We start from the raw sequence: 8,869 nt of genomic DNA, 5'->3' as shown, positions 1-8,869 counted from the left end.
GGACCATGCTGGTATGCTGTTGACAGTGTTCTGTGAGTGTGAAGGTTAGTACATCTCCCATGCTTCATGCTGTGTTGTAGATTCAGGTTGCTGCATCTCTCTCGCCTGTTCCCTGTAGTGAGTGTGTATGCATACTGACACCTATGACTATATTTCATATGTATTGCTATATATATATATATATATATATATATATATATATATATATATATATATATATATATATGTGTGTGTGTGTACATATACATACTTTCATATATGTACATTAGCTGACATTATTGGGTACAAGCTAACAATTAGCAGGGCTGTTTCTGTTAACACTACACTAGTATGGGAATCCAGTAATTGGGACAGTAAAAGTCTGCCTGACATGCTTTGGGTAGTAGACATACTATATTGCCTTTATCTTCATTCCTACTATTACATGTTCTACTTATTTAGCACTATATTCCTGTATGAGAGTCATGTCTTGCTGGTAGGGCATACAGACTAGTGTTACAATGGTCTTGTGGTAGGGCCTACTAGTATGCTTGTATTTTGCTTTCAAATTGAATACAGGGTCTATCAATCAAAGTGCTGGAGGCACCTTTAAGCAGTTAAAAGGGTTAGTAGGTCTCACAGGGGTCAGGCTGTGTTGCAGATTCTGGCTGCTGCATTTATCTTCACTGTTTCCTGTAGTGAGTGTGTATTGATACTGACACCTACGACTATATTTCATATGTATTACTATATATTTATATATATGTATGTGTACATATACATACCTTCTTATGTGTACATTACCTTACATTATTATGTACAAGCTAACAATTAGCAGGGCTGTTTCTGTTAACACTGAACTAGTGTGGGAATCCAGTAATTCGGCCATTAAAACTCTAGCTGAAATGCTTTGGGTAGTACACCTCCTATATTGCCTTTATATTGATTCCTACTATTACATGTTATATTTATTTTAGCACTATGTTCTTATATGGCAGTCATGGCTTAGTGGTAGGTCATACAGACTGCTGTTACCAAGGTCCTGGGTTTGAGACTGGCAGTGGGAATTTATTTTTCTTTCCAGGTTTTCAAAATGAGTACAGGACCTGTCAATCAAAGTGCCATAAAGGCACTTTTAAGCACTTAAAACCAGGTCTGCGCTCGTTTGCGCGGAGCTCACGCATGCGCACTGGCGGTGAGCTCCGCACACACAAGTGCAGACCCGCGCTATTTTCTTTGAAAGAAAAGAAAAAGAAATGACAGGAAAGTGGTGAAAAAGGGGTCACAAAGAGGGTAAGACAGTAGGGACACAAACGTGGGATTTGCAGGAAGGATGTGGGTAAGGCCCATAGATGCCCATGTCTTTAGCAGCAACAGCTGTGTATTTCTATGTATTTTGATGGGACATTTGAAACCTTCCACCCCTGAGAGAGGTGTCAGGACAACATTAATATTTGTTGTAAAGCCAATTGTAATTAACAGTTTCAATGTCCAGCGGACATGTGTGCGACATGGACAGCTATGTATGGGGCGTAATTTTTTTGTGGGTACAGAGTGCCCTTTTTTTTTTCAGGTGAGAGTGGTATGTCAGGTGAAGGAAGTCAGTATAGCTGGGGAGGTAGGTTGGGTAGGTTAACAGACAAGACAGACAAGACGCATACAGGAGCGGTGTATGACACAAGTGGGGGGGGGTTACACAATTGACGGGGACGGAGGTTGGGATATCCAAGGCGCATGAGCCCACAGATGGCAACAGTGGAACTGATATCCCCACCCATAGGCAGTTGCCACTGTTCCTTCACAGCCCAGGTCAGGGCTGTGCTGGGGGCTGTGCAGGCGGGACAACGGGCATGCCCGTAAGCTGTGCCACCCGAGCCTCGAGCTGGCGTAGGGGCCCAAGTACAGAGTCTTGGATCTCCCTTCGCACCACAGACTGGACACCTTGGAGGGTGAGTGGACGTACTCCTCCGGCCACGCTTGCAGAGGGGGGACGGGCCCCATCCCCTGCAGCGCTCCCACCCAAAGGTGGCACAGGGCCACCGGAGGAGGGTCCAGCCTGGGCACTAGTTCCAGGTGCAGTCGCCAGCTGAGGTGGGAGAGGTGGGTCCACTGGGACCTGCCTTCCCAAGCGTTCTAGGTTTGTGGGTATGTTATGTTAGTTTGGGTTAGTGGCATATTATTCCATTCCAATTAGTTGTAACAGCATGCATTGGTATTCCCATTAAACAAACACCCAGATATTAACACCATTGAACAACGGGCATATCAATATCACATGCATTATTTGAACGGAAATACACAATCAAATGACATGCAGGGTTGATTAATGGCAACAGGCCATCAGGTTTGCAGGTATGAACAGGGCACATGCACAAACAGACATGCATATATTTGTGAACAGGACAAATGTCCATGGTTAATGAAATGTTCACATACCAATATTTAGTGAGTGTTTTAATTTGCAATTATAGGGTGGGGTGGAGAAAGAAAATGATGACACATTCATAAGTTATACATTGATATACATTTGTAATAGGTACACAATTAACTTGAGGCTGATGTTTCAAAATGATTTTTATTTGACTGTCATGCTAGACCTGTTACAGATACATCGCTATCCTAGTTATTTTGAATTTGATCAGATACATCATCCTGCTACACTTCGATGACAGGACAGGGGACAACTATGGCTGTTTAGTTTGTCAGACAATCATTCATTCTATCTGCAAATTGTTTACTGTCATCACCATATACAGATTCTGGCTTAAACATTCAAGATTCAGACACACTGAAATCAGTTTGGGATGTTAATTTGTAATACCCACATGCATTTATTTCTGTGGAGACACACTGAGACTTATATATTCGGGGGTTATTACTACTTTATTGATTGTTACATGACCCTTTCTGTCACTCTCACACATCCTGCAATTTCACAGTTCAGGTTGGTACTTCTAGGCTTTGTTCACATATTAGACCTGTGGTGATTCAAACACTTTCCAGCAGCCTCACTTCTGTCATGATTCAGCATTTCAACAGGGGATATATCTCACATGTGATTACCTCGGATTCTGAAGCTGTACTCTTGAGACTACTGCAGGTTATACTGTATTTAATTAATGGTGGGACATCTGTATTACAGCACTATTTATTTCTATCAATTATATTTCCAGTTACACTTGCATACTGCTGAACTTGTTGCAGCCATACCTGCAGACTTTCACTTCTTGCTTGCACATTATATTTCATTTAATCAATACAGTGCAGTGTTCTGATACGTGCTACACTATAATATTTATTTACAAGTACTATGTGGGGTTACTAACCTGCATGGTGGCGCAGCCGCACCAGCCTGCGGTCATGCGCCCTTCAGTTCGCAGAGCGGACACCTGCAGCTGTAATACAAAACATGTAATATTGGAATACACATCTCCATGGTATCAGCTAGTTGAATTCCTTACATACATAAGTAAAATGTAACTTACTCAGTAGTGGGGGGTTGGGCGTATCCCGGGCCTCCTGGATCCATTGGGTCAACTGGTCTTGCTTACGCTGCTTCAGGTCCGCATGGTGGTGACGGACCTGCTCACCAGTGCGTGGTATGCCAGTAGCACTAGTAAGATCATGAGCCAACTGGTCCCATGCCTCCGCCCTGTACGCTCCCCATGAGACCTGGCCCTGCATGAGTTGGGCCTCATGATGGTGAACTAGGAGCCAGACCATGTATCTGGACTCCTCAACGCCCCACCGCTGTGCTCGAAAGCAACGTCCCTCCCCTACTCCACTCATTCTGCCTGCAGGTCTGTTCTACAATCAGTTCTGCTGTGTATTCCCGCCTATGGGGCTTATATATGCTGATTTTCCCGCACATTTCTATGATTGGCCGTTTTGGAATTGTATCTACTTCACAGAAACTGCTTTATCATGCTCCATTCTGGATTATATCCTATATATATGCTATTTCTGCATTTCTAAGTACTGCTGTCATGGCTTAGTGGTTTAGTACCTTAACTCTAGTGCATGGTGTCCAGGGTTCGAATCTAACCACTGATTTTTAATTTTCAAGACTGTCTAGAAATGAGTTGAGGACCTGTCAATCAAACATGCCAAAAGCACTTTTAAGCACTTAAAACCAGGTCTGCGCTCGTTTGCACGGAGCTAACGCATGCGCACTGGCAGTTAGCTTGTGGGAGCGGCGCGCAAACAGTGTGCGCTGGGATAAACCTTAATTGGCTGGTGACACACATGTTAAGCTGAGCACAGCTTGTTGCACACAGTTTGAGCCTGTTAAACCAGTGCTTAGCTACGGGCAAGCAATTTGCAGCTTTTTAAACACTACTCAGCTACAAGCACTCTGTCTCACTGCAGCTTAGCTATCAGTACATTTCTAAATATTTTTATTATTGTGTTACTTCAAAATAAATGCTCCATTTCATTCCATTTTACAAAATGGTATACTTTTACATTTGTACAATACTGTCAGGGGCCTTTTTAGTGCTTATTTACAAAAAAAAAAAAAAAAAAGGTTGTTGTGTGGGCTCAAATCCTACCTGCCTACTCTTAAGCCGGCAACTCTACCACTAAGCTATTTTGTCTTGGCTTACTTTGCATATTTAGTTCTCATATCCTTCTCCACTGCCTGCTAACTGCAATTGCGCTAGTAGCACACCCGTGCACACGAGCGCACACAGTAGCACACATTTACGGGGTTTAAAAAAATAAAACAGTTTTTATTTTCATTTTATAGCATCTGTTCACTTTGTACACTGATGGTCTGTGGGGGAATGTGTTGTGTAGTGTGTTTATTTACATTTCCATGGCCTCTCTTGTGGCTGTTTACTTTCAGCCATTCTACACTTCCGGGGGCGTGTCCGCATGCAGGGCTTAGCCTACGGACACGCCCCCTACTCTCTTACACGGACCATGTAAGAGTTACAGTGTGATTCAGCATGCCTCATGCACCTCATGCATATGCATGACATGCTGACATCACACCGTTTAACTGCAGCCTCCGTGTAAGAGTTATAACTCTTACACGGAGGCTTCCTGAATCTGGCCCTATATGTTTTTTTGTGCACTAAAAAATATTTTGACATTATTATAGTCAGGCAGCTTTTCTGATTGTTGGATTGTGGTTATGTAACCTTGTTTATATTTTTTGGATTATCTTTATTACAGTAGATTGGGCCTCGTTTTGAGTAGCACAGGGTATATTGAATTGTTATAATGATTTGATATATACATTTTTTATATCAAGGCATTTCTGCCCTTATAACCACTGAATATATGCTTTTGAATGGTTTCATATTCATTGGTCCGGGCTTATTGTGAAGCTTATGCATGCCAAAATTATTTTTATTTTTTAGGCTATTCATGCCTGTGGTTTTGTTTGCAGCACCATCTCCATCCCACCTATTCCTACTTTGTGAGCTAAGTGGGACTCTGATTTTGACTTAGAAAAAAACATATATTTTTATTCTTCATTAAACTGACCAGTGGCTTATTGGTTCAAATAAGGACCGGCAAATGACCTGGTTTAGTCCACATAGTTCTTTTGGTGGCTAATCCTTCACATTTATATATTAGTACAGGCTTATTGCTTATTGATCCATGTTTTGAACTGGCCAAGGTCAATTCATATGGCATTTTGGAATATACAGGATTTCAAATATATATGACAATTTTGTGTTCTTACATTTTGTCCATTAGTTAATTATTTTTCTATATATAAATTTTGTATTTTTCAAGTCAACATCATCTCCATGCTCAACATGGAATTGGATCATTTACTTACAGGCTTATCTGCTGATAGAGATGATCTATCAGCTTTTGGATTAGGGCCACTTGGTGAATGTTTGCAGGGTTCTGGTGCTGCATCCAATAATGACAGTTGTGAGAATATTTTCTTGAACTTAAATAAACATATGAGATCTTTGCGAAATAATGTTTGGCATTATAAGCTTTTCCGTGCCTATTTGACCAAAAGAATTACTCCACGTGGTTTAAGTATACGCACACAACCACTGGTGAATAACCCTGATGATCTCTTACTCAAACAATGGGGGGAGGTACAACAAGAAACATTTCTTAAATTTGTTGAAATATTGGCTAATTATCACAACAGGATTATTGAACAAGAAATAGCATCCATTACCTTACTCAGTGATAAAGCCAAGCGGTTTGAGGGACAGACTATATATACCAATAGCATAAAAAATTTAAGTAAAGAATTGTTAACATTAGAAACCCAGTTAAAAGAAAGGAAAAGAAAGAAGTTTCAAAGAGACTTAGATGATTACATCAAAGGTGATCCCTTCAATTTTGAAAATAAAGTAAAACATGTCCGATTTAGTTCACAAAATCGGACTACTTCCAAAAGGAAACGCACTAAATCTATTCTAAAAAAGGGTGCACTTTATAACACAGACACATCAGCTGAAGATTCTTCTTCAGGTTTAGACACTGACTCTGTGGGTGCTACAGGCTCACCAGCATTGAAAAGAAGGAATTCCCTAACCATTCAGGGTTTACACACAGGAGGAGGGGGGGGCAGAAAACATAAAAGCTGTAGACAATATGGAAAGTCTACTACAGATGTTTGTGACCAAAGAACAAATGTGAATATAACAAACATTTCATCTCATGTCCTTACCTCCTCTGAAATTGAAATTCTCAATAAAGGGTTATCATTTATTCCTGGTTTCTTTGTTTCAGAAGAAAGTTTTGTTAATAACATCATTTCATATTGCAGGATTCTCAACCTTAAATTATTTTTTCAGGAACAACAGTCGTCAAAGATCTCTGATGAATTTAAATATCACAAATCCTCTTTTATGCCTCCCATAAATCAACATGTTTCCATGTTTCAACATGCGATTATTAAAGACCTTCACTTTCAATACAGGTCATTTCCCCCTTTACCCAATAATATATCCAGAACATGCATGGACAACATTACCAAATTAGCCAACAATCAGGAGCTGGTTATCATTGGTGCTGACAAAGGGGGTTCGATAGTAGTACAGGATCTGTATCAATATGACAATGAAGCTTTTAGACAATTGACCAATGTACGATACTATACCAAATTAACCATTGACCCAACACCTGTCTTCAAACAACAGATTGATTCTTTCCTTACATTAGCTGTTGAAGAAGGTATCATCACCAAAAACACACGGTCCCAACTCACTATATCCAACCCTTGCCCACAGTACATATATTTTCTATCCAAAATACATAAAAACCTCCAGAATCCTCCTGGTAGACCTATTGTTTCTGGCAGGAATTCACTAACTGAACCTTTATCTCTCTTCTTAACCAAATACTTACAGCCGCTTTTAAAATGTGTCAGAGCAAGGGTTAGGGACACCACAGAATTTCTTCAAATCATTCCCGAAACACAGTTGGAACCAGACTGGTTACTTTGTACATTGGATGTAACATCACTATACACCAACATTCCCCACTGGGCTGGTTTGGAGGCCTTAGAATATTGGCTCAGCAAGACTGAATTATACAAACCCGGCTTTAATACCCTTCTGTTGTGTTTGACAGAACATGTATTGATGAAGAATGTATTCTTTTACAAGAGAAACTGTTATTTGCAAACTAAGGGGACAGTGACTGAGCTGCCTCCTTGCATCTGAATTCCTGGACATTCCAACTTGCCAGTTCCTTTTCTTGCTGGACTCTGAAAGGCAAAGAGGACAGACGCAAATGTAAAACTGCAAAATGCAGACTCAGTAGAGTGAGCCCACCACCAATGTGGGACTTTTTCAGTGGCAAAAAGCCTACAGCACCTGGTATCCCCAGGCGGTCTCCCATCCTTGTGTATCTAGGCCCAACGCTGCTTAGCTTCCGAGATCAGACGAGATCGGGTGCATTCAGGGTGGTATGGCCGTAGGCATCAACTGCTGCTGCGAAACAGCCTCTTGTCTCTGTTGCTGCCCTGGATGATATCTCTGCTGCTGTTATGTTCTCTGCACCTACTTAACTTCCAGGCTCAGCAAAAAATAATTAAATCATGAAACAAAAACATAAAAATAGCACCTGTGATTCATCACAAGGTAACCCATCCAGATTAATCCGGGCCCGGCCCTGCTTAGCTTCCAGGACGAGACGTGAAAGAAAAGGCAAGTGAGCTGTCACAGTCTGCCAGCTGCGGCTTGCTCCTTGGGGTCTTCAAGAGCACTGCTGATCTGCACACTCTGCTGCTTTTACTTGCAAGTACCCAAGAGATTTTATTATTTATTCTTTTATTCATTCATTCTTTTATTTGTCTAAAGGGCTGACTGAATGACTGAGCTGCCTGCTTGCAGCTGAATTCCTGGACATTCCAACTTGCCGGTTCCTTTTCTTGCTGGACTCTGAAAGGCAAAGAGGATGGACCTAAATGTAAAACTGCAAAATGCAGACTCAGTAGTCTGAGCCCACCACCCGCGTGGGACTTGTTCAGTGGCAAAAAGCCTACAGCACCTGGTATTCCCAGGCAGTCTCCCATCCAAGTACTAAACAGGCCCGACCATGCTTAGCTTCTGAGATCAGGTTATTTCAAAGTGGTATGGCCGCAGGCATCAGGTGCTGCTGCAAAACAGCCTGTTGTCTCTGGTCCTGCCCTAGATGATATCTCTGTTGCTGTTACGAACTGTGGACCTACTTAACTTCCAGGGTCAGCAAAAATAATTAAATCAAGAAACAAAAAACATAAAATAAAGCAAGAAAAAAAATCAACAGAAAAACAAAAAATTAAATAAGTAAACATAAAATAGCACCTGTGATTCAACAAAAAGTCATCCATCCAGATTCGACCAGGCCCGGCCCTGCTTAGCTTCCAGGATGAGATGTGAAAAAAAGCAAGTGAGCTGTCACAGCCAGCCGGCTACTGCTT

At 41.4% G+C, this 8,869-nt stretch overlaps 2 pseudogenes; both read right to left on the bottom strand.

Annotated features, from left to right (window-relative positions):
• Positions 1-7,769: 7,769 nt before the first annotated feature.
• Positions 7,770-7,887, bottom strand: LOC122805737 (annotated as a pseudogene).
• A 558-nt stretch (positions 7,888-8,445) lies between these two features.
• LOC122805739 lies at positions 8,446-8,554 on the bottom strand (annotated as a pseudogene).
• Positions 8,555-8,869: the final 315 nt, after the last annotated feature.

Source organism: Protopterus annectens, chromosome 6.part1 (assembly GCF_019279795.1).
Source record: "Protopterus annectens isolate FY-2018-M chromosome 6.part1, PAN1.0, whole genome shotgun sequence".
NCBI lineage: Eukaryota > Metazoa > Chordata > Ceratodontiformes > Protopteridae > Protopterus > Protopterus annectens.
This window is presented reverse-complemented; position numbering and strand designations above follow the sequence as displayed.